The sequence below is a fragment of the Gymnogyps californianus genome, chromosome 23, assembly GCF_018139145.2.
Source record: "Gymnogyps californianus isolate 813 chromosome 23, ASM1813914v2, whole genome shotgun sequence".
In the NCBI taxonomy this organism is placed as follows: domain Eukaryota; kingdom Metazoa; phylum Chordata; class Aves; order Accipitriformes; family Cathartidae; genus Gymnogyps; species Gymnogyps californianus.
The window spans coordinates 5,044,346-5,070,778 of NC_059493.1; the positions used below are offsets into that span (position 1 = coordinate 5,044,346).

At 39.8% G+C, this 26,433-nt stretch overlaps 1 protein-coding gene across 5 annotated transcripts in view; it reads left to right on the forward strand.

Annotated features, from left to right (window-relative positions):
* The window catches only part of LRRTM4 (leucine rich repeat transmembrane neuronal 4), a 543,042-nt gene that overhangs the window by 33,340 nt on the left and 483,269 nt on the right, over nt 1-26,433 (forward strand). For all 5 annotated transcript variants that reach the window (XM_050910344.1, XM_050910345.1, XM_050910348.1 and 2 more), the window contains exon 4: nt 24,051-24,144. The gene's annotated coding sequence lies outside the window, so the exon portion shown is untranslated. The remainder of the gene's footprint in view (nt 1-24,050; nt 24,145-26,433) is intronic.

The following is a 26,433-nucleotide window of genomic DNA, read 5'->3' on the forward strand; positions in this document are numbered from 1 at the left end:
GCAAGATTACCATATAATCTAAATGCTAATAACAATTAAAGCATAGTGTGGTGATTAAAGTGTCTCTTGGAATATTGGAAATACAGGTAATAAATGGTGTAAGGATGTGAAGCAAAGCTGGAATTTAAGAATCTCTTCTGAAGGTCTGTGCTGAGAAAAATAGGTTGGGCTGAAGAAAAGTTTTCTACGCAGTCTGTGTATTTCTTTCATGCCGAGCCCTCAAACACACAGTTTTGTTTGATATATTTTTATTCCAGACACTATCGTATGGAAACCAGACCTTTGAAGCCCAACTCTGTATTCTTTTTTTCTTTTTTCTTTTTTTCCCTTCTCCCTTTTCTATAAGCAGTAGTTTGCCTCAGGAGAGGTTAAAGTAATGGCTTCCCTCACAAATTGAGAGGAATATTTTCTTTTGAAAGTTAGTTCTTATTAATGAAATACTTCAGAGTTTTCTAGGAGGCAGAAGAACCATGAAAGGCAGATAAAACAAGAAAGAAATGAAATGCATAAACCCTTTAAAAATATACAGCCATATGTGAAAATGCGTGAGATTTATTAAGCAAGATGCATGCCGTGATAAATGTGCAGCACAAAAGGTCTCTTGGCTCAGCTGTTAGTTCTTCCAAAACTGTGCTTGTGTTTAGCTTTGCTTGTAGCTTAAAGCAGTAGCACTTGTTCCCCTAACATGCCGAATGTAATGGATTTTTAATGGGTTTATTCACAGTGGCGTAATGGATCTGGAATACAAGTGTTGGAGCAATCAGGATCTAGATTCTGGATCGGTACCTGCCTCGCACTGATGGCTTCCTGGGTTACAGCACCAGGGGAGGTTTTGGAGGGACCCCGGTGACATGGCTGATGCTAGTGGATCCAGGATCTGTCCTGAGGTCTTCAGTTAATCCGGTCATCTTTGCCTATGTAATAATATATTGGGGGGAAGAACTATCTATGTGGCTTCTGATTTTATATTGCCATGTCCACTATAGTGCCAAACCTTCAGAAACCCTTTGAGGATGTTCATTGATGTGCTTGTGTAGAAGGCAGCTTCAAAAGCCTCTAGTTTTTTCAGTCAACAGGTTCATTTCAACTTCTGAATTAACTCTCTTATGAGAACTGAATTTCTTTTTTTAAGTGATAAAAAAACCTTTGCAAGATTGTTCGTTTTTTCTCAGTCTCTAAATTTCTCCATCTGCTTCCACAGATGCAGAGTGACCTAGCAGCGCATGAAACAGTTGTCATAAGCCACACAGCGGCTGTCCAGGGATCTTTCCCCAGCCAGTGGCTTCTTGTGGTTTTTTCAGCCTGGTTTAATTTTCTACATCGTGGAACTCACAAGGCTGACAGACTTATTTTGCCCTTTTTCTTTTTTTTTTTTTTCCTTTGTATTTTGGGGGGATGAAAGGGGCAAAACAAGGCTATAAAAATAAATCAAATATCAACTCTTTCCAAGAAGCTGTTGCAGCAGTTTCCCCCAAGCAGTGCTCCTCTCTCTGGCTGAGTTGCGTGCTCTGAGCTGCAAATACGAAGGTGGCAGGGTCTACTGTCGCTTTGCAGTATGTCTGTTCGTGCAATTAGCCCTTGAGTAATGAGGCCCTCAACACTTCATCAGTTTTAAAGAACAGGGACGTGCATTGCTAGTGTATAAACTAAACTATGCTTTTGGTGCAATGTTTTATATCAGAGAAAGCATTTAAAAGAAACATGATGGGGAAGTGTTACGTTCCACAACAAAATATATAACAAATGACTTTCTTGTTCCCCTTTGTGCTCAGAGAAAGGCAGACAGAAGAGAAAGCTGAAATCATTTTGGTTTATATTTTTTGCTTCCTTTGCTGTTCAAATGTCTTTGAATTGTCAGGATTTATAGAGGTCGTGATGCTGTTTTGTTTTTCTGTTCTTTCTTCCATTTGTCTTTTTCCAATCCCATATTTCAGAATTTCCACTGTGGATCCAGGTTTAGCACAAGAAATCAAAACATTGCTGTCTCTAGTGGATTTCCCTACAGGTTCCTTTTGCAGGGATCTAGTTAAAAAGCCCTGGCACTGTACAGCAAATAATGTCTGTTGAGCACAAGCTGCTCAATGCTCTGAAGGGAGCCAGCTTGTTCAGTAGCTTATGGTGAGAAGCAGCTTCTCCGCTATGGGTACTATTCTACTTTTCTGCGTGACTGCTGGTTACAAAGGCAAGCTACAGGTGGTAGATCTTCACTAGTGTATATGGGAGGAGATAATGAAAGTATTTCTCAAATCAGCACTTCAACGCTGAAGGTGTTGCTATGATGGGGATTGCAGGGGAGTGAAACAGTTAAAAAAAAAAAAAATCCTCACTTATGCTCCTATAAAAGTTCATTGGCAATAGAGCCTGAGTGACTACTGTTCATCTGACCAACGTGTCTCAGCCTGCTGCTTCCCTTTGGCATCTTGGGGAAACTCCACTGAGTTTGAACATAGACCTGCTGCTTTGTTGAGTCTCTATGTCAAAAGGTAAGTAGGATGTGAACAAGAGGAGTTGTGGTCCCCAACTCTTAGGAATGTTACTTGCTCAGATCTGTACATTAAGGGCACAATATAACCCTGTGGTTTGATAAGGAGCCATCTCTGAAGATAGTTTGTTTCCTAGCTCCCAGATTACTCACAAATAGTGTAGGGAGAGGAGAAAAGGAGTCTCACCATCGCAGCACTCCATCTCACTTTTTTTATTTTTTCTTCTTTGTGAGGCCATACAGTAGGCTGTATGTGTGCCAACATCTAGAACGAGAAGCAGAAAGGCATCTCTGCAGGCAAAGAATAACAGAATGAAGTAGATAGGTCATTTTGATTGTTCAGTCTTGCTGTGGCTGACTGAACAGGGACGAAGATCCCTGTGTTGTTGTGACTTGGGAATCAAAGGCATTGAGTTGTCTGTGTGCAATACTGTTTAAAGGGAAGGGAGGGGAAAAGTAAACATTCTGGTAACCACTTGAACAAAATGCAAATAAAATGGAAGAGACTTTTGTGTCTCTTGGCGTGTTTGTGAGCTGGGATTTACAGTGCACATACATTATTCTTGATGAAAACGTTTTGACTGCTTTTTGTCAAAGCCCTTCTGTGCTATAAGTGCTTCTCTTCATTATAATGGGTTTTCCTGATAGATATCCCTGCCTGAACCATCTTAACCAAACCAATTCCAAGCTTTATATCTTTAGAATTTAAGAATGTGGTTTTTATGATAATGCTTTTACTGTGGATGTTGAGCAGTACCCAGAGGTCTGAAGCATTTATTATTGTTAATAATACATGTTTAATAGATCTGCTTTCTTCTGGAGATTGCAAAGAACTTGATTAATTCTGCAAATGGGGATTATTTCACCTGATAATGAAATGTCCTCATCTCATGGGCAAGCAGAGAAATAGGATGGGACATAGCAGTTCTGCAGAAGAAATACAGAATAGTTTATGCAGGTGTAGTACAAGAGGAGAATCAGACCGAGGGAATGGATCCCCAGCCTTCTTCCCCTGCAGTCTCAAAAACATTGCGTCTTTGTTCATACTGGCAAGGAAAAGCACGATGGCTCTTCGCTGTCCTTTTGCTCAAGGCTGAAAGGAAGCAGTTGAGTTGGGAGTAAGGAGGGCTAGTGAGCTCAAGCAAACCACAGTCTCTTCGACAGCTTGCCCTGGCATACCTACATCGGTACACACGGACTGCCCACATACGTGTCACAGGTACGTGGGCATCACTGGAGCTTTGACAACCAGATGGTTTGATCCAAGTTGCTACAAGTAAATAGTCCCTCTGTGGGTTGTTGCGCTTTTGTAAATTCTGATCTAACATAGCCAAACCAATTAACTGAATAAGAGATGATAATCTATATCCACAAAGATATTTACGTACTTAGCTCTCATTGATATTTTTTTTCCTTTGAGGATCTGGGTCATAATCTTTTGTTCAGGTAATTGTTATGGGCACTTGATTTCTGTCTTATTACTAAAACTCTCAAGTGGAATTCTGCTAATAGGCAGATAAAACGGTCAGGTTTTTGTTCAGGGTATATTCAGTCTCTTAGAGTTCAGAGCCCTAAAAATCCCTGGTAGCTATTTAGGAGGGTGTGTAGTTCCAGCGTTTTCATTTGTATATCTTTGGACAATTTTGAACTGCTGAAAATTATAGTTGCTGGGGGGGCAGTGGAGAACTTGGTGGTGGGAGGGGGGGAAATTTTGTCAAGAAGTATGGACGAGAAGCTGCCTAACTTGTCTATGCAGGAAAGAGGGGAAGGAAAGCCCAAGGATTTCCCATTGGGGAAAGGAGGGGCACAATCTCAATAGCGTCCAAATTGCTGGGCATGTTCTTTCTGCATGAGATCTTCCTTCATTGAATAACTTCTGAGTGAGTGAATCAGGAAGGCTACAGGTAAAAAATTCAAACATAAAAAAGAACAATTTTCGTGTTGCTAAAACTTGGATATCCAAATAGCCTTTGTTAGCTTTTGTTTACCTCTCTTCGTTTCAAGCATGCAACAGACAAAAAAATTTAAGAGTGATGCAGATGGAGATTAAAGTCATGGGGGGATGAGGAAGGGTTATTTGCATGAAACAACTGAACATGTGCAAGTAGGAGGAACTTTGGTTTTACGTTGTGTATCAAAAATATATTGGGTAGAGCATCTGCTCGGGCCCACAGGAGAGAATAAGTCAATCTGTGCAGAGGATTTACTGTGAAGGCATTAATAATATCAGCTGTGTTTGATTTTTCACTCTGCTGTTTGAAAGGTGTACTGCTTGACATTCCCCAGCCCAAGGGTAGGACACAGAGTTCATGTTGAGCCTCAGAACGTTGATGTTTGATAGGGCGCTGACTTTGTCTTCATGCTTATCTGTGAATACGTCTTGTATAAGACAGCGATAGAGAATTACAATATTTGAGTCTCCTGGCAAGGGGTTCTTGTAAGACAGACGGGAAAATTTAGCCGATTTGTATTTCTGTGAATTACAGACATCTTAGCAAAAGCAACAGGAACTCCTAGTAGAAAACGGTCCCCAGAAGTCCTTTGCCATAATAGCAACACACTGACTGAACCTGTAATATGTAAGCTTCTAGGCGTGCGTTCTTCTAAAACATAGTTAGCAATGATATGCACTCTGAGTACACAGTCAATGGAGAGTTTGACTCTTTGGTAAATGTCAAAGTAGTGGAATATTGTCAGGCTCTAGGCTTCTAAACTGTACATTGCTTGTGTGGAGCTATTCAAATGTACATGGAAAGAATAGAAAGTGGGCTGTGAGCTCAAGAATGAACTGGATAATAGCTAAGGCAAAGCGATAGGGACTGTGTTTCTTCAGCTTTGTTCGGAGATGTCTGTGGTCCCTAAGAGAAGGGCTTTGAATTGTGCAAATCCACAGTGACCCTTATCGTTGCTAATGTAAAGACTTTGAACCCTTAATTTTTGTTTTAAAGACATTTCCAGTCCAGTAGGTTTCAAGCTTTACTGTTGCAGCTGAGTTTTGTTCTCCTCGTGGGGTTTGTATCAGTCTAACGTTTTGCGTGTTGTGAATTCTTCCAGAAAGTGGTTATAAATTTGACTTGGGAAACTTTGCTTTGGCTGTTGTCAGAGATGCTACAGTAAAGCACACGGACTGATAGCCTATGTCAATTCCCCCCTTATTAGCAGAGTTTATCTCAGAATAAAGAAATCTTAAGGATAAGAAATGCTTACCTAGTTTGTCAAATGCCATTGTTGTTTATTACTGTAATTTTGCTGCATGTTGCATGAGATAATCGAAAAATAAATTTTACTTAAGGTTAACAGATCTGAATTTCTTTAAGTTAAATTCAACTAGGAACTAATTTGGGCTCACTAAGTTGTACCTGACAACTGCATCGGTTTACCTTATTATGTCTAATAATTTGCTTTGCATTATATTTCCTTTCATAGACTGAACTTGACTGGCTTGACATTATTTTCCTTTTTAAAATTGTTTCTAGTATTTTATTTTCTAATTAGCCCTTCATTTTTCATCTTGCTTAACCCTGTGGCATGACGATATTCTTAAGAGGAGTAGCAGCATGGATTTTCCAGCTACTTAAGTTTAGAAAAGTCCAGAGTTTAAAGCACCAGCAACTGTACCTGTTCTTCAATTATTAGTTTTAATTGACTTTAAGAGCATCCCCCCACCTTGCCCACCTTTAGGCCTCTGATCTTTGAAACTTATGCATGTGAGTAGATTGATTTATGCATAGTCTCACAGCTGGCTGTGAAATACTGCAGGTGAATGGCAGAACCAAGAAAGGTGGTCCTGACTCCCAGCTGAGTGCACTTTATTACAGGCTCCAACAATTCAATATTCAGAACAAAGCAATATTTTAAAACATTCTGAAAAGCAGTAGAGACTTTGTACTAAAAATAACAAAGGCTTTCCCATTTAGCCGCTCCAGCTGAGGACTATTGTTTGCTCTCTGAGATAATTAGCAGCCGTCCTCAGAGCTTTCTGAATGGCTTTGTACATGTAACTGACAGTTTAAAAACACAGAAGAAATACAGCAAGGCTACTTAGAACGTAACACAAAACACCGGATTAATGGGTCATCTCCCAGGCTGATGGAAGAGTAAGAAAAGTCTGGAATAAAAAGAAAAGCCACTCATTCAGTAATATACATCCTGTGTCTTTTGAGCTTGTTTCCCATCAGGCCATCATGCTTCCCTGTGAGCTTCCTTGTCGTTACGATGCAAATGCTGAATCTTTCTGGTTGGAGCCAAACGCTTCAAAGTTGAGGCCTGCTTTTTTGGGAGCAGGAGAGAAACTTGCCCCTTCAGAAGACTAATGTGAGTGTTCTAAAGCCCATACATTCAGTGAAGTGTTAGATACCGTGATTAAAACTTAGAAGAAATAGAAGTACAACTTAAAGAAATAGTCTTTTGTTTATTTTTAGTTTAGAATGCTGTAACTTCTGTGCTTTATTAAAAATAACAATTCGCCATCTGTAACAACTGATAGGCAGTTAATCTGAGTATGATCCGTATATGTGAGGCCAGATCCGCAAATATTCACACCTCTAAGTGGTCATGGCCTTAAGCTCCATGACAACCCAGCTACGTTCATTTGGTGCATCACTGTTCTGGTACTACTGAGTGTTTCTGACTTATCAATCTGCCAAGTGAATTTCTCTTCTCTTAAAAAATTATTTTTTTAAATCATTCAGCAAAGTTGGAATATTGTTTCCGTACTGATTTGCTGCACTTAGTCCTTGGACATACCTCTCCAGTCATTTTGACCTATCTAATGGTAAGGCAATCGATGACTGATAAGCAAAAGAGAAACTTCCCTTGCTCCAAATGAACAGTTTCCTGGCTCTTAGAAGTTTAGGACTCTCCCAGCCACAGGATTTGTACATCCTACTGTATGTATGTCATTGGTTGACGATGTTGGGGATTATGTTTTGTTTCATCCACAGTTGTTTAAATACTTGCCGTGATTTTTTCTCTCTTGGACAGCACAGGTTGAGAGCCATAGGCTGGCAAATATTGAGTTGTTTGTTTCAGTAGCCTGTTATTTGTGCTGATTTCTGGGTGACCTGCAGTGTGGTCTAGAGCAGACAGTTGAGAAAAGTATGTGTTAGAGTGCACTGTCCGTATCCTCACACGTGTGTGTCTCAGAACTATATTTTATGATCCTCTGATTTTGTCAGGGAATAGTGGGTGTCTTCTGCCACATTTTCCCAATGAGATTAGTGTTGAAAGATTGGGCTATAGACAAGACTATGGCTTCTTAGATCAAAATTACTATGAACGGTGTGAAAAGTTTTGATCGTCAAAGGAATGCACAAATTAAGCACCTGTGGCTTTGATTTCTCTCATACATTCACTACTTTTTAAAAAAAAAAAAAAACAAAAGCTGTCCAAGGCCATCATTTCAAAGGTACATGCGTGCTCATCTTTCAACGTGAAATGTGCATGATAAATCGGATTATTTCCTATTACAGATTTTGTCCATCACGCTGCTTGTAAAGGTTTTCTTTATCTACTAGATGTGCTTTTATGACAGTCTCTCAGTATTTAATATGATTTCAGTCTCTGTTATTGGCATCTGCATATGAAATGCAGACGAATGTCTCTGCGGCAGAGGATAATGTGACCTCAGGATGTGCTGTATGATTACAAATGATATGAAATTTGTCTTCTGAATAAACTTTTATGACCATGCATAAGGGCGATTTAAAAGCAGTAGTGTTACACATGGGGTTATTTAGAGCTAGAGAACTCAGTCCCTGGAAAATTCCTGTTAGGAAAAGCCAAATTTCCCACAAGGTACATATTAAATATTTTTTTTTTCCTGTTTAACTTGTAACAACCAAAATCATTATTTCTGGCACTGTCAAGGCAATAGTAATTCTAATCTCACTTTGGTATTTGTATTTTAATATTGCCAACATCAAAGGCTCGTTGCTGTCCATGCAGACTTACTTGAGACTATATTGAGATTTTTCACTTTGCTCAAGAAGCGTTACAGGGTGCAGATATTACAGAGTTCTTAAAATGATTAGTAACCCAACGGTTAAATTATATAAAAATAAATTCTGATGATCCTTAACATGTCTTTGAAATTGTCTTGATTATTGTCTTTTTTTAAGCATGATATGAAAGAAAACCTTGTTATGCTTTGCTGGCTGACTCACTATTTGCATCCTCCCCTAATGCAAAGTGCAAGATCTGTGGAGGATTTTGTGCTATAATGCAGCTGCACCTGGGATTACTCTGTGTTCTCTTGTTGTTCTGACTCCTGCACAAGGTTAAAGATTCTCAGTTATATTTTTATGCAAATGAGTTTTCAGTAGTCTCAGAAAACAAGTCTTTGCCTCTGCTTTGTGACAGAACTTTAACATTCTTTTAAATATGGAAAACTTCAATATTTCTTATGTTTTTAACAAATTAATCTTTAAAGTTCCAGTGTCTAATCTGTTCAGAAATCATGCATTTGTTCAGCATCATTCACGCCCAATACAGGTGGTACAAACTTCATACTGTTTGCGCAGCTGTATTACTGCTCTCTTATTTAGGTTTGTCCTTTTTGGGCCTATTCACAATATTAGACACGATCAAAACTGGAACTTCTATCCTAAAGAAAATTCTTGTACTTGGAAGCAAAAACCTCAGTTTATTCAAGCTTTCATAAACTTAGGTACTCCAAAGCACTTTTACTGAGAAATGTGAAAGGATTGTGTTTTGATAATGCTGACTGAAAATGAAACATGGTTGATTTTTTCTTTTTTCCCAGTAGAAAGTACCACAGAAAACTTTACAATATTGATCAATGCGGAGCTTTTTCATTTGCCCAAAGCACATTTTCAGACATAGATCACTTTCATTTGCGATGTTATACCATCGTTTAAATAATACAATAATGCCAAGGAAATAACTCAGCAATCCTGTCCTTAAACCCCAGCTCTAATTGCTAAAGAATGCAGTCTTTGTAAGAAACTGGTGATGAATGTAGAGCTCTGTAGTTGCTCCATATTCCTTGTGACATTTATGGATGTCACATTCCTTCCCATTTACCATTGTTAGTTCCTTTCTGTAGTTACTCTTGCAAAAACTGAAATGTGCTGAGACTTAAATGCAACCTCAGTGTGTAACAGGGCTCTAAAGCTGTTTATTCATTTCACCTTTTTGATTAGCAGATGCACTATTGTTAAAAACATCAGCGAGCCCCCGCTGAAGCCTGTTTCCTCTCTAGTGATTTAAGCTGAATTCTGAGAAATGACTGGTTTTGTCAGCAGGCGTGCCAGCTTAGCTAAAGCAGCCTCCAGTCTGAGCACCTGGAGGTCAATCTTATGAATCTTCTGGGATCTGGCCAGCTGTGGCACTTGCATATACCAGCTATTAACTCTTCCTGAATTATGGGGAGACTTCATTAACACTGCAATGGCTGTTCCCATGTATACCCTTATATAACCTCTGGCTTTACAGTGGAGTTGAAACAGAAAATTTCCCTGTGGCAGGGTGATTCCATCCAAGCATTCTGCAAGTCTCTTGCAGTTGTTTTTAATTCGGAATAATGAGCGAGGCTGGATTTGCTAATACTGCACCAAGAGCAGTGGCCCAACTTGTCTAGGTTTTGTCCCTTTTATTGACCAGTATCAGCCCCTTCCAAGAGAAGCATGGTTTCATGTGCACAGTCTACAGGCCGTGGTACAGTTCAAAGAGCAGTGACTGAAGGAACTGAGCAGAGAGGTTCTTGCCTGTGCTCTGTACGCAGAGATAAGAAGAAAAAGGTCCCTCACACTGGGCTTACAAGCTAAGTGAAAGATAAGTGTCCATAGGAGATGGGCCTTTGGAGTAATTCATAAACTCCAAAATGAATATCCCCTATTGTTTGTTTATTACTGTAGTGCCTGCTGATTCTGACCAAGATCACAGAGATAGATGCTGTACAAACAGACACTGGATGACAGCCCCTGTTGTGCTGCGCTTATCTAACTAGAGATACAAAGCGTAGAAGGAGAAAAGCATCTCAAAGAGTTGCTCACACAGCTGGTCAGCAACAAAGCCCGAAGGATGATGCTCACTGCGGTGTATCACTTGCCAGCCTAGATTCCTCAATCTTTTTTCCCTGCCCTCCCAGAGCACCAAAATATGGGAGTATAGAAATATCAGAGAATTGAGACCCAGGAGGTATTAAACAGCAGTGGCAAAACACAATAACAGGCAGAAACAAACAAAGCATCTACTTGTCAGTATGTGGAAAATACTAAGGCTCCTTTCTTTAAAACATAGACCAAAAGGCAAAAGAATTCAGCTTGATCCTTTAATATAAAAAGCTTCCTTCTGTTAGGACTTGCCAAATATGGGGACTTGGGAACACTTCTGAGCTCTCTAATCTGGCTGTCTTTCATGATTGTGTTGTGACTTTGGGCTGGAATAAGACCAAATTCCACCCGATCTCCTATTCACCTTTGACTCCGTGGGGAATAAACCTGTGTTTGCAGTTGGGATGAAGCCACGTTCGAGATGGGGTGAAGTCTGTGGAGCTCACTGTGATGCCCATCTGATGTGATTAGAACGCTGAGCCGGTGATTTCTACTGAACCAAGGCACGAGTCTGTGTGGCTTATAACAACTACATCTGGTGTGCCCCAAAAATGTCTACGCTTATGTTAATTATTTTTTTATTATTTCTGTCTCAGAAATTTTGGGCATGGACTACTATAAGTAGCTTTACTACATATAATTTTCTAATACGTTCCCGTGGAGTAATACAATATTCTAACGAGTGGCATGCTTTCTGTATGTGTGTATTGAGATAGTGTTATGCTTTCCATGTTGCTCCCTATCAGTGGCTAGTGAAGAGCTTCTCGGGCAATATGCAATTCAAATCGGTACGGTTGGTGTCAAACTATATTAAACTTCAGCGTCATTTTACTACACTAAAACTTGCTGCCCTTTGTCTTGTTGCTTAGATAAAATGAATAATCTTTACTTGCATAAGACCTCTGTGGTTTGGAAACAAGTCATGATGTTTGGAATTCAAAAGCAAGATCAAACTAGTTGTTCAAGTACAGAAAAAAACATATTTTTTTTTTTTTCCCCTCCCAGAGAGACATGAATGACTGAAGAGGGTAGATTTCATTTAAAAAGGAGGCTAGGGAGAAGACTTTCTCACCAGAGTCTGAATTTCTGGCAAACATGTCATTCCTCTGCTTATTTATCATCTACCCTTCATAAATGTCAAGTGTGATAACAAAAGGTTTTAATAAACCTGTCACAATTGTTTCATGTCAGATTGAGTGAAAAGGTTATGTATAATAATAAAAACAAGACCTAAAACAATACTAAATTCAGCTTCAGGAGGAGCCCTGGTCTATCTGTCTCTCCTGAGAACTTAGTACTTCACTGCTGCATTGGTTAGAAAAATATATTCTTTTGTCACATGCATTAAAACCTACATCAGAATCACATACATGCACACAGTACCTATTAGAAGTATTTTAAGCTAGTCATTTCAGTACTGATGACTCAATTTGAGGAGCTGATGACAAGCTCCTTTTCTGAGATATGTCAGATAACGAGAAATATCCTGGCACCTTTGTGCTCTCTGAAATTGTGGTGTGTTTTTGTTTTTTTTTTTTTTTTTTGAAGCCAACAAGGATGAGAATAGGTTTTTTTGGACCCAGTTCAGGAAAGTCAAGTACTTGCCTCACTGCTTGACTTTCACTGGATACGTGCAATTTGTTGCTATTTATTAAAAGCACAGAGTACATCTTATCACTGAGTGAGCTGCTGTCCTCCCACGCTTCCTCCAATGCATTTAATTCTCTCCTTCCCATCCGCCTGCATAATCATTCCATTACAATTGCTTGGGAAAGAAGTAATTGGTTTCAAATGTTCCTGGTTGACCAATTTATATTTGAATACTCAGTTGGGGACCCTGCGTTCTCAACGGAGTGCTTGATGTTGCCTACATTACTGATGGTTCCCTGAGTGCTCATCTTAAAGATTTCCTTCTCACCATGCTACTATTTTCACTTGACCTTGCATAGGCATATTCATAAGAGGATGTTGTTGTTAAGATGTTCTGAACTGAATGACTGCAATAAAGTATACAGACTGCCCAGCTCAGATCAGCCATTAGCTGGTATAATTACTGCTCTTGTCCATTTTACTGCTATTTAATGATTTGTATTATGTTCATTCCCAGAAGCACAAAATGAGTGGGCCCCAACGCACTGCATGCTGAATGTGCGTCTCCACAAGGTCTGTGGAGGCAAGACGCTTCTATTAACTAAACAGACAAAAGAAACAATAGGTCAAAGGGATGAATATTGGTAGCAATGTATCTGAGACTCCACAGTTTGTCAATGGCAGAGCTGGGAATAGTCAGCTTATGATTTAGGATGGTGAGTGTCTTCCATTAGCAGTAGAATTCCTTTACCCTGCCGAGTGGTAGCAGATCGTCAGCCCGCTTAGGAGCGTGTGTGTGATGTACACATACCTGTGCAGCATGTAGAACTGTGATATGAAGAGCCTTTCACAAATGTGCAATTTTGAAGCCTCTTTCACTGTTGAGAAATAAGTTGCTGCCTCTGCCATCTTGCTACTTCTGTGCTGTTCTCTGATTTCCATTCACATTCTCATGCCCCACTCCTCGGAGAAAGAAATGTGTGTGTATTCGGGGCAGCTGACCTATTCCACGTGGCAGTGTGCCCCTTGCAGCGGCACGTATTAAAGCATACCAAACTGCAAAGTGAAACTCGGAAGTCATCAACCTGCTGATGGTGACTGCTTTCACATCAGTAGTTTTGGTTGTCCATGTAATATGCATGTGTTTGATTCTTGTGCTTGTTAGAGAATGACATAAAGGTGGGGTTTTGTTCAATTGAAAAGGGAAGAAATGTTTATTAAAAAAATTAAATCTACTGATTTCTATTAAGTTATTCTCTAATTACAAAGTAGTTCCAAATGAGCTTTTTTTTTTCCCCCCAGGGCCCTAGTGAAAAATGAAGCCCAATAGTCTAACTAGTAGAGACAGGTGTATTGTTACCTCTTTGTTCCTCTCCTTTCTTTATAGCTGTTTAACACTGGCTCTTCATGTTTGATCAAAGATTTGTGTACAACTCGGGTTATTCTACTTAGCAGTCTAGTGATCAGCAACTGCCTTCTGGGACAATCGAATTCAAACAAGTCAGGCATACTAGTAGCGTGTTGATAACTTCCCAATGACAGGATTCATGAAATATTTAAAGAGCAAAATGTTTTAGGTCAGATATACGCCGACAATAACTAGCTACTGTGCTCTAAATTGGAAGAAGGATTATGGTACCAATCAAAGGCAATGAACATCTTCATGTAGGCTGCGAATTCTTTTCTGCCCCAAGTCTCTGCGTCTGTGTTAGACGCACCTGCCTCTGCATCTAATTTTGGTGTTTTGATTCTTGAGTACAACCCTAGCTGCAATGCCAGCATAAGCCCACTGGATTAAACGTTGCTGGAGTTGAAGTTCACGGTTGCTCATTCAGGAACTGTACTAGGCTTTTTCTTCCACTGATGTATCTTGGATATTAAAAGGAGGGATTTGTGGTGCAAGCTGTGTGACAGCTTTAATTAGTACGAATGCTCCTCATTGGTGAACACTGATGATGGAGGTCATAGCCGTGTAAAACGTTGCATACAGATCCTCTGCAGTCAGACCTTCACCTCAAGCCTATGAAATTAAACGGGACTTTGTTGCTTAGTAGTTACTTTGCCCTCTGGTTAGGAGGCAAGGATGCATGTGAGCATCTGTGAATGAAAAACAAAGATCAATTTTATTTTATCCAAAATATATCAGATAGGTTAAACTGTGAGGTGTAAAACTTGAGTAGAAGGCTGAAATCTGGCTCTGGAACAGATGCAGCACAACAACAAAATAAGAGGCTTTAATAATGACATGACTTTGAAATGAAAGGATTAGTTTGTTTTGCAACAAAAGCTAAGGGAAAGAAGTAGCATGAAGCAAAACAAAATAATTTTTGGGTGGGGGAAAAAACCTCTAAAGCTGTTTGGAGAAGTGAGGTTCAGAAGTTCAGTAAGGGCTGTAAAGATTAAGGTGATAACTCAAATATTGTGAAATATAATGAGGGATAGAGAACTGATTCTGTACTGTTGACTTATATGGCCTTCATTTTCTTGATGTGCTGGATGAAAGATAGGCATGAAAAAGGAGAAGTATGAAAATAAAAATAATAAGGGAAATTAGGGGGAATTAATGAAGAACGTTTCAGAAATAATTTTGCTCCCCTTGTTTATTGCTGAATATTTAGGGTTTGCCATGACGGCTCAAGGATTTAGATTCCTGACACAAACTGTAAATGTTTTACTTCCTTAAGTGACAATGTTAAAGGAGTTTTACTTGGGGCTTTGTCTCTGCTGCTCAGGATATGCTGGCTGCTGTTGGCAGTACTTAGGGAATGGCAAAGATTTTCCTTTGTTTACAGAGATGATGCTGGGACTGTTATCATTATCATTTAATACGTGATGAGGGACTCCTTGGATTTTTAGCCTGGTCAAGATCTATTATACAGCTGTCACTCACCACAATTTTAGTGCCTGTTTACAAGGCAGAGTTGCAGCGGAAGCATGCAGCCAGCCACTGTTTGTAGTCTCTTTGATTTTGAACTTTCTTCTTGAGTGAAGAGAATTAGTTGCAGAGTTTCTCAATGATTTATGCTCAGACGTTTTTCATCTGGGAACTCTTGAGAATTGTTTTAGCACTATCACACCCCTCTGATTCATTTTTCTCTGGGAAGTCATTTCTAGAAGGCCAAATGGCTGGGCAGAGACATATTGGGAGAAGGGGAGTGTTAGTGATGAAAGAAATAGTAACATTTGTTTCCTGATATAGATAGTGCTTTAACTGTAATTCTTAGTGATGGACCAATTTCAAGTTCTGGTATCTTCTAATTCTCTAGGGGATGAGGGATCTAGGTCTGTAAAATGTAACAAATATGTGGTATCTTTGTTGCGTATTATTTAAGTTTTCTCACGTGCTCTAGGACTTGCATCTATGTACTACGTTAGAACACAACAGACAAGATGTGTTTGTGTGCCAAAAGACTGCTTCGTGGTTTAGACACAAGACAGCAATTTTATTGCTGAAATTTGTTTTCTGGGATGTAGGTCCAGAAGAGAATTTGCTAGAGGGAGAAGGTGCCGTAGTTATTCCATTTGTAGTCTGACCGAAAACTATGAAATATGCAGGGCACTGTTGTGTATTGAACTTGTCTCGATGGAGGAAGTACTCAAAGAAGAAATAGACTTATATAATGTAATTACGTCTGTTTGACCCTAGAGTTATGAAGCTCACTGGCTTCATCCTTGTTTAATTTAGTTGTGGCAAAAAGAGTTTGCATAGGCCTGATACCCATTTTTATTAAGGCTGCTATTCTGATAGAGAATCTTACTGACTTTTTGTAATGCTGAAATGGAATAAAGGAGTCTCAGTGAAAATGAATGTTAAAGCTTTGGCAGTGTATGTTTCTGCTATAGGTTGCAATGAAGGTATGCATTTTTTGGAGTTCCTTTTATTAGCAATAAAGGTTGTACACAAGCAGTAGTTGAGTGGAAAACTGGAAAGTGGGATTTTAGATACAACTGTCTACCACTTCATACTCATTGTGAACACTTGGGGTGTAACAAGCTTGTGGTGGCTTTTTTATGAGTAGAAATTAATCCTTTGTCTTTATAAGTATTGGCAACTTGTATGCAGTAAAAGCTAATGATTCCCAAATATTAAAAATTATGTTATAAATAGGAGATTTTCTTGCTGTGGTTTAAATTCTAGTCCATGCCCTAGACATTATGGACATGGGGAGTGACACTGTTGTTAGTTATGTAATTGGCACACCTCGGATATTCTGTCTTGGTGCCAGTTCTTTTGAAAATGTAGGTGCTCAATCAGGTCCTTAAATAGAAAATCCACTGAATATCCAGAAAAATCTGGTTTATCATTAACAGAAATGGTATAGTTAAAACACGCTTTTTAAATTCCAATAAATCTTTAGTCTCTTACCATCTTTTGAGCTCCTAGGAAAACTGATCAAGGCATTCTATAGTAATACTATTGCAGCTGATAATTTAAGAGAATGTATTTTCTGTGGAGCCTACTAGTGACAATACTCGGAACGGATGGCCCTGTGGTTCAGATCAATAGATATTTTCTTTTAGTGCTGATTTAGCTTTGACTGCAAAGGAAAGCAATTAAGTCAGGCATGGAGAATTTCTAAGTGTGCATATATGTATTCATGGAGATGGCAGTTAGATGACCCACTTCTCATGGTAGTATTGAAATAGTAACATGTTTCAAGTAAATATCAAATGCCATCCAAACGGTTACCATAGTAATGATAAAAGAAATTTAATTTCAGTCAATCAAATGAATATTCAGTTGATCCAGTTAATTTCCACAAAGGTATTGTACACTCATTTCATACCAGTATTTGATGATATTCAAGCACAGATTTTTCTACAGTTGGCCAACAATTTTTTTTCTTCTTTTTTAAAGCATTTTTTGTGAAAATACCGTTGTTGAACACTGGCCAATTGTGCTGTTACTTTAAGACAGTGTTCAATATTTACTAGTTTTCTATATCTTTATGAAGATGGATATCCAAGTCAGTGGGAAGAGAAGTCTCTAAGAATTCTGCTTAGGGAAGAGTTATAGCCTGACCTCATTTCTTTGGAGGAAAACAGCAGCACAGGACTCAATTTGCAGTTGAGGATCTCTTGTTTTCTAATGTTTGAGAATACTGTCATGTACAGGTGAATGGACAAAGTCTAATTGATTTGTTCAAGATTTCCCTGGAAATTTCCTCTATAATCTTGGTTAGGCTCCTATTCTTAAGCTTGCATATTCATCTTCCTTGTGAAACGTATGGCTTGCGCACGTATATGGATTTAAATATCCTCTGTTTAGGATAAAGGCAGTGCCTGCAAGCAGAATGTGTTAGAGACGGCAAGAAGATGGATCTGCCTTCTATGGAGTTTTTGCTCCCCTCACCCACCCAAATCTTTCCTGGCCATTATTCCATTATTATAGGAAGATAATGAATGAAGTATTTGGCCGGCAATTGTGTCATTCCACAGAGCTGGTGTCTAATAGTGATATATCTGCTTTTTTTTTCTCTCCTCTTACTTAAAGATCTTAAGCATCTAAAATTGTTAACCCAACCAGCATCTATTGCCAAAGCTTTGCAGAAAACTGACTGAAATGGAGTGGCCATGCTCAGTTATATGTTTATTTCAGAAGGGGGAAAAAAAAAATAAAAAATGATGGTGCTTCAAATATAGTGTTTAACACAGTTTGTCCAAAACCCTGGTGCTCTTTTATACTGGTTGCTCTTCTCCGTTGTCTTGATTATTCTGGTCCATGTAAAAGGATGAACTTCCTTATAACCTAAAAGAAAACAAGATCCAAGTCTGATGTCAGCCAGAGTCTGCTAGTCAATAGACTGTTCACGAAGCTCTCTCACAACAATGAATAATGGGCAAAGGGTTTGTGTTTGTGGAATTAACCCAGTAGGCTACAGCTATTGCAATTATAGCCTAAAGTCAAGGTCTTGCTTTTTCCAGGTTCTGCAGTAGTGTCCAGTACCTCAGGGTTATGCAAATCATCACTGGGTTTTGGCTTGCATTTAGAATAAGCTAGTAGAAAACAGCAATAAGCATGGGATTTGATAGAGTTTTGGGGCTTTTTTGGGTCATCTTGTTTTTAATAGAAAAGCTTATGGAGCTTTAGAACAAGAAGCTGTGTTATACTGAAACCCATTTGGCAGCACTTCAGTTTTCTCTTATGTGCTTCCAGGTTCCTAAAAGGGCCAAGTGTATCCTGGTACAGCACCAGTCCTGCAATGGTCTCATATGATGATGAATCCCTGCCTGTAAAGTTGATGATTACATTCCTTCTGAATTACTTCAGTTCTTAATATTGCTTATGTTCATAAGCACCGAGCCATTATTGAGTAGCCTTGTCTCGCCTGAAAGACCAGAAATGTAGGTCTTAATGAAATATAAAGAAAGATAATTCACGAACTCCAGCAGACTGCAGGATCTTGCCTTGAGCAGTGACAGCTGGAAGGCAGGACTACTTCAAGGGGTGTCCTTGAAGACACAACAAGGGGTAAAGAGGTGCTGGTCACCAGGCCAGTTGGGGTTGTTGTTTGTGGTTGTTTTTTTTGTGTGGGGTTTTTTGTTTTGTTTTGGGTTTTTTTGGTTTTTTTTTGCTTTGTCACACAGGCATTGAGAAAGGCACAGGCTTGCAGAAGTATCACTATGTGTTACTATACTCCTTTAAAAATAGTGAATTTTGTTAATGGTTGCTACTAATGATAAATATTTATTTCTACTTTAAAAAGGAATGCCATTGCTGCTGTCTTCAGAATGTCCTTGAGTACATTTTTAGTGTGACTTTAATCAAATGTCATTTTAACTCTAGTCCTATTCTGCAAATCTCTAGTGAAATTCTATTAATTTTCAATTAAACTTCAAGTAAACCAATTAGCATTTTCATTTCTATAGAGCAACAAAGGCAGAATCTGTAATGAGTCTATCCAGTTGTTCACAGAGGAATAAATGGTCTGGATAGATTTCTCCAGTGTATCTTTCTGTGAAACTTTGTCAAGTATATTACCTTTATCATTTTCTCCTCTGCTTTAGGCTCCAAATTGGATTTCTTGTGATATACAAAACTGTATTCAGCCACTTCTTTCCCTAAGCTGTATTCCAGTATTCTTTCTGCCTTCATTGCATATCTTTAATATTGCACTAAGTGTGTTTTTACCAAAGTCAAAACAGTGTCTAGTTGAGGCAGGCACTGTAAAACCCTTCTTGTCCTGAACAACTTCAGGACCTCAGTTTGATGGGGGCAGGAGAAGGAATTTTATCTTTTCATTCTAGACACATGAATAGAAGTGTCTGAATTATCACAGCTGGAAACAGACTCAGACCCAGATTGTTTCTGTCTCCATCCAGTATTTCATCCTCTCTTCCACTTTCTCTTATTGCTACCTCCTCCTCACAGACAGACGTGATCCCTGCCCTGAAGAGCTTCATTATAAAGAATATATAGTCCCTGAGAGGGAATCCTGGAGTTCTTCCAGGGTGGGTATGGTATCATAAACTTTCATCATTACTTCAAGCTTGCAGCTGTCTGTAGTGGTCTGCCTCTCCTTTAATGTTGTGCTAATCTAATTGCTGGGTGCTGTAGTCCCCTACCCTCGCTTGTGCCAGCTCCACTGCTTCTCTGACTCTGCGTAGAGCTGTCGGAGGTCAGTAAGCTTAGCAGAAAGCTAATTACTGGTTTTCGGTTGGGTTAGTTTTGTGCCAGGTTAGCTGTATGAAATGGATCCACTTAAGCTGCCATGAACTGCAGCTCAAATCAGCGTTGTAGCCAAGCTGTAGTTATGCTTGTCTTTTCCAATATCCTTTAAACTTGAAAGTGTGAGAGACTCACCCTGGCTAAGTTTCATACCGAACATAAACAGTTCAGTCAGGAAGCTGGTCTGCTGAGGTCCCTTCAGTAGCTGAGAGGACTGTGCTCTCCGAGGAACACGTAGAGCACCTCAGGTAGTACCTACTGTGAAATCCTAATGACAGAGCTAGTTTCACTGAGCAAAGAGGATATCCGCGGAGTCCAGCTACCTAATTCAAATAATAAAGTTATTTCTGCTTACAGCAAAGAGACTTAGCTCAACCAAATATAAACCAGACAGCCCTGGGCTTGCAGAAGCATGAGCAGCTCTGACCACTAGCCATGACCACAGAAGAGGAGCCCATCTCTCACCTAGCTGGCACTATAACACTTTCCAGGTTGTTGTCCTCTCTGCCAGACCACGGTGCCTGCAGGTTGCCCTTGCCTCAGAGAGCCAGCATTGGCTTGTAAACACCTTTCTGTGTTGTTTTTGTATTATTTTCCTGGTAATATGAACAAAATGCGTTTCCTCAGCTGTCAGAAAAGTGAGTACACAACATGGGCTTTTGTAATGAAGCTGTTATCTCCAGTGGAAGCTGACACAGGACATGTTTGTCTCCGTAATTTGGATGCTTCAAGGCGGTGTGCAGTGTTCAGAAGCAGCTGTGTCTCAAGACAAATCCCTAATTAAGGATACCCTGACTGTTTTCCAAAGCATTCAGGAGTTGGGAAGGGGAGAAGAAATAATGTTGGGTGTGTTTTGACAAGCTTTACAAATACATGGCGAGAGCACCTCTGCTGTGTATCTGTTGCTTTGGTGTGTCAGGCCACCTGCAGTGAGATTTTTGGTATCCACTGCTAGATGTAATGCCTGACAGTGTGCGTGTCTAATGTGTGAATGAGCCTTATTCACCTGAAGAATGGATAAAGGATTAAGTCACCAGACTTAAAAATTGGGAAGCCTTGCAGCTGGAGCTGGTTGTAGTGTCTGTGAAAGGAGCTCCCATGGCAGCTGTGTGGGAGGCAAGCTCCTTCCCTGTGTTAAAGGCTAGTGGCTGGGGCAGCTTTTGCTTTGCTTGGCTGTCTGGTTTATATTTGGTGAGGGTAAATCTCCTTTCTGTGAGGAGCCGCAGCTTTCTGCTCTTGCAGAAAGCCTGGCTGTCGGAGCTGAGGGGCCGCTATGCCGTGCGGGGCCTTCGTCGGGTTTTGCTCCGACCTCTGCGGGACAGCTGGTGGCAGCACCTGAGCAGGAGAGAGGAAACCTGCAAACGGTGTTTCCTTAAGCCTGAGACCAGAAGATTGCCTTTCGGTAGTCTGGACCGGGTGCGATTAGCAGGGGTTTGGTGGCGGCGGGGGGCTGCAGGGGTGGCCGGTGTGGGAGGCCTGAGCCGGTCGCAGCCGGTTCCAGCCGGCCCAGCCGCAGACAAAATGGACCCCCTGCCTGCCGGCGGCGTCAACTGCCAGAGGGAGCAGATGGCAGCTCTGCGAAGACAGGTTTGAGACAGGGCAGGAGGTGCCTGGGCTGGGGACACACCAGGTGAGGCTGGAGGAGAGGAGGAGGCAGAAGTGGAGATACCGGAGGGAGGCACAAAGGGTGAGCTGCTGGGAGTGAAGCTGTGGTGTTTTCTCTAAGCACTTGCTTAGTTCTTGATTGCCTTTATTTCTCAATACCACAGCCAGTAATTAAAAGTTTATGCTAATTGGCAGTAAATTAAGTGAAATTCCCGACTTGAGACAGTTTTGCCTGTGACACTAGACTTGGATCCAAAGATGGGGAAAAAAAATGTGATGCCATGTACCCCTGTGAGATTTCACTGTTTTGCAGATGTAAAGATAAAGTTTTCAAAAGCTCCTAAACAAGTCTCAGTGGGATGTGCAGGTTCTTAAGGCACTCAAGTCTTTAAAATTTTATTTGTCTATGCTATCGAGAACCTAAATACTCATAAACAGCAAAATGTTTGTGTCTCGGGGTGAAGTCCTTGCTGTGTTTTGTTGAGCCAGGCCGTAACTGAAAGGAATGGCATTTTACTGACAAGGCATTTGGCCCTTTCTCATTACAGCCCACGCAGACCAGCAGAGTAGTTAAGTGGCCATAACTTGTAGAAACAGGAGTAATCATGTTAAAGTAAATACAGCAAAGAATGTGTGTTTGGGCAAGAGGGGATTTTTACAATATTGTTTTACTATTTAAGGAGAGAACAGTGGGGAGGAGAAAATCCAGACTTCCTGTTACTATTCCTAATAACATACTGAAAGATAAAGTGCATCAAAGGTGTAATCCAGCCAAGAGGTTAGGTGGATTACCAGACGAAGTACAGAAATTGCTTGGCCAGGTGTCTGTCCTGAAGCTTGAAAAGCAAAACTGAAGAGCAATGAAAACACTTGATTGAATCTTTCTGATATCCAAGGCAAAAGGATGTAGCAAAATGTAAAGCAGTGTGTGGCAATGACACATGGGCTCTGGTGTTGCGGAGATATGACTGATTGCTAATGAGCCAACAGTCACTGCTGTTGTTCCACATGCTGTAAGTGAAAATCTTCCTGCTCAGCACCTATGCCCTGGGGCAGGCATCCAAATGACATGCGAGTGGGCAACATGACAATTAGTGAGCTATTCTAGGCAGGTAATACATGCTGAGCATAATAAAATCGAATCCACGTCTTGGAGGCTATGTGGGTCTTTCTGATGACTCCATTTCTGAGGTAGTATTTCAGTTTTAAGGTATCAATCAAATAACTTAGAGTTCTTTCTACTGTTATCAAAACTATTAAGTAACCTGATGAGACAAAAGGTAGAACATGTTGAGCTAAAGGTTGAGGTTTTAAGGTAGGCAGTTCTTCTACATTTCATGTTACTTTTGCCCACATAACTGTGTTAGTCTGAGTTCAGTCTCACTGAAGCAAAAGATTCCTGAGTTATGCCACTGTGAATGAGAACAGCGTCCTTTTTTAAGAAGTCCTATGCAAATCCTTTTTCATTTTCTTTTGACATTTTTTTTGCAGCAAAAAGGCCTATGCAAGGTTATTAATGCTACAGGTTATAGGATTGACCTTATGTTTGACAGAAAGCCATTCTCAATTCTAAATTACTTTTGGGTCACATTTCTTTGTATGATAGGTTAAGCTTGAAAGAAGTTGGTTTCATTTTTTTTTTTAATTTTTTTATTTGCTTAGGATTCCTAAGCACTTAGCTCATTTCTGCCTGACAAGTCTTACTTGTGAAGAACAGAATGCTATTTTCTGTGAACCTAAAGAATTTTTGAAAATCTTAATATGAATAAGTTTCTATTATTTTAATAATAATATAATATGCAATATTATGTTGTGTGATATGAAAATATGGAAATTGAGCATTATGTGGGAAAATTGGGACAATCCTAAGGTGTTCTCTTATACTTACTTTTGGAGTTATATTCTAAGGATTTGGAAGTAAGAGAAATATCTTTGGTTTAGATTTTAAGTAAACAGTTATCACATCTAGATGCGTTTCAGTGCTGCTCCTGAGATCTTGATTCTCCTGGCTTGTCTCTAGTTCCTCTCATTTTTATTAGAGCGGAGTTGGTGCAGGATGCTACGCTTGGAGTGTAGGACAAAGTGAGCATGAATCATGACTAAAGTAGGTGTTAACAGAAGGTGCATCACAGGAGAGGACTGGGCTCTGGGTGGCTTTTGCATTTTAGCAACATGCCTTATGTTTTAGATTATAGTGAAACATTTTAAAATGATGGCCTTGAGCAGACTAACAGCATTGCTGTGACCTCTGGTATTTGGAACTATTGATAATAATAATAATTTGGGAGTCACTTTGTGGTCCCCTGATGACAGTAAATGTGTAATTAGATATTTGAATTAATTATGTTGCGCTTGAGTTAACTGAGATGCCAAAAGGCTAAATGAGTCCCCCAGGGGCTCGTGACAAGTTGGTGGCAGAGCTGAAAATAAGCCACAAATATCTTCACCTCCGTGCCTTCCCTTCACCATAGACAAGCGGTAATTGCTCTTACTTTGCTTTTTTTAAGGGGGGGCCATGTGTTCCAAAATACAGGCTAGGCAAAATGCCAAGCATTGAAGAAAGAATAGCTTTGCATAAGCAGTATTTGCTTTAGGTTGTCCTCAGTGTTATTATGTCTGTCTCCCACAGACTAAGAGGGAATGCTTTTCAATGGAAAACGTACAGGGGGGTCAAAGAGCTGAAGAGCCTATAGAGAGCTCCATTTGCAAATTCTTCATTGAAGGTAAGTTATATAAACACACTTCTGTAAATCAATTTAATTTGTATAACTGAGGCGACAGATTAGAGAAAACAACCTAGTGACAAACTATTGTAATTATGGAAAATCAGCCAGTCAACTAATTGAAGTAACAATCCATCAACAAAACTTCTATATTTAAACACCATGCTACATACAGCAATTACAAGGGTAAAGCTGGTGAAATGTCGTCTTCCCCTTTACGAGGGGAAAAAATAAGTGGAAATCTGCACTTAAAAGCCTTAAAAAGGCTCCGGTTTTGGAAGTTGTGTAAAGGTAAGTTTGTGTCATGCTTTTGTTGCTGCTTGAAGCAGTCAGCTGTAGGCAGAAACTCTTTGAATATTGGGTGAGATCTTAGAACTGGTGAACTCTTTGGAAAGGAATTTTTGTTTGGTTTGTGGTCCAGTAAAAATTCTTGTGACATGAGTTTTAATAGGTTGTGACAAGTGTATCTTATGTTGATGTACAGTGTTTTTCCCCAGATGTACTTGGACTACTATTTTCTGAGCAGCAGTAATCATAGTTAATTATTATTAAAATTGCTCAGTTATTAATTATTACTATACTTGATAATTTTGAGTAAATATCTTAATTTGCATTCATGCAGAATTTTTTTGTGCTTATCCCTAACACAAGCAAAAATGAGTGGGAGAAGAGGTAGTTCTGCTTAGCTATGTTTATTTTTGACGTAGTGTATAATTATGTCTATAATTCCATTTAGTACAGTGCAAATGCAGTAAATGAGACTAAGTATAAGCATGACTTCCCTTGTACAAGTATCCCAGCCTTCTGACACAGTCATGGTAACTGGAATGTGAGAGATGGAGTTTTTACTCTTCCAGGCTTGTGCCCTACTCTACAAGTAGGCCCGTTGAGAACATTAAGCCCATTTGCACAATAAACAGCATTACTGATTTAAATAAGTGTGCAAAAGTGAAGGAAAAACACTGCTACTTTACTTTTGGACTGCAAAGCGTTTCTCTATGGGAATGCTAGGGAAGGAAAAAATGCCCCTTGCTGCAATGCTAACAGAAACTGTGCTGCTAATAATGCTCCATGTAAACGCTTTGCAAAAAGCTGATGGTATAAGCAGTAGAGAAGTAAAAAAACGCATGTGGGGACTTGTTCAGGTTCCCAGCAGCTAGAATTTTTATTATCTTTACAACACAAACCAAGACAGTATCAAAGACAGTACCAAGACACAGTCACCATGATAAAGCATTTACACACGTGTTCTTTTCTTGAAAAACAGTGCAAAAGAGAGAAGAGATTATGAACTTCAAAGAGCTGCCTTTAAGCTAGGAATATTTATACACAAGCTGTCAGAAAGCTATTCTTCCCTTGCTAACACGGGAACAATCTTCACTTGAGCCAAGTGTCTAAATGAAAGCCAGAGCAATAGCCAGCCTTAACTTTGCATTGAGTTTTGGCAGTCGGACGATTGGGATGGCACTAATGTCAAACATCATTAATGCAGTAAATGTATGCATGCGTGCAACAGTTGTTTCAGATTCTGCAAATCTGTTGGTACCTTTGCTTTGCTGTCCAGATACACGTGTCGCAGCTACAAGCACCAGTAACAGAGGTTATTTTGAAAGGCTTCAGAGAAGCAGGGGTAAACTGAGGTGGTTTGTTCCCTAGGTGTTTCTCAGTCTTCTTTAGGAAATTGCCATTAAATGAAGGAAAGGCTGGCAAACTGAAGGCTAGGATAGATGAGGTCATTCTTCCTTCACCAAAGGAGAGCAGTTAGGAGAAATTCAGCAGGTAGCTGAGACTAGGGCAGCAGTGGATCAGATCAGAAGTGTAAGGATAGCTCCAGACTGTTGTTCTGTTGTTCAGCCCCAGCCTCGCTGTAACATTGGTGCCTTTGGAATCTTTAAAAATAAAAAAAGAAGTGTGAGGGGGTTTTTTGTTTGTTTTGGTTTTTTGTTTGTTTGGGTTTTTTTTAGTTTTGCATGCTTGGAGTGTTATGCATTGAGAATGTAGGGGGTAGGCCAGTCCATTCTGGGGGTGTTATAGGATAATGTATCTTGCCATGTGACTTGGCAAGAAGCAGGTTAAATACATTCAAAATACTGTCTGCTAAGCAGCTTTCTTCATGGCTTCACAGTTACATGGTTGTTTTTTGGGGGGAGGGGATGCTGGCAAGGGGTGGAGGTGAATTGGTTTTAGTCATTGAATACCTGAAGGAAGGTTTTTTCTATAATTCTGCAAACGTTTGTGCAAAGCTAAAACTGTCAAAATGTAATCCCCCGAGGAACTGAAAACCAAAGT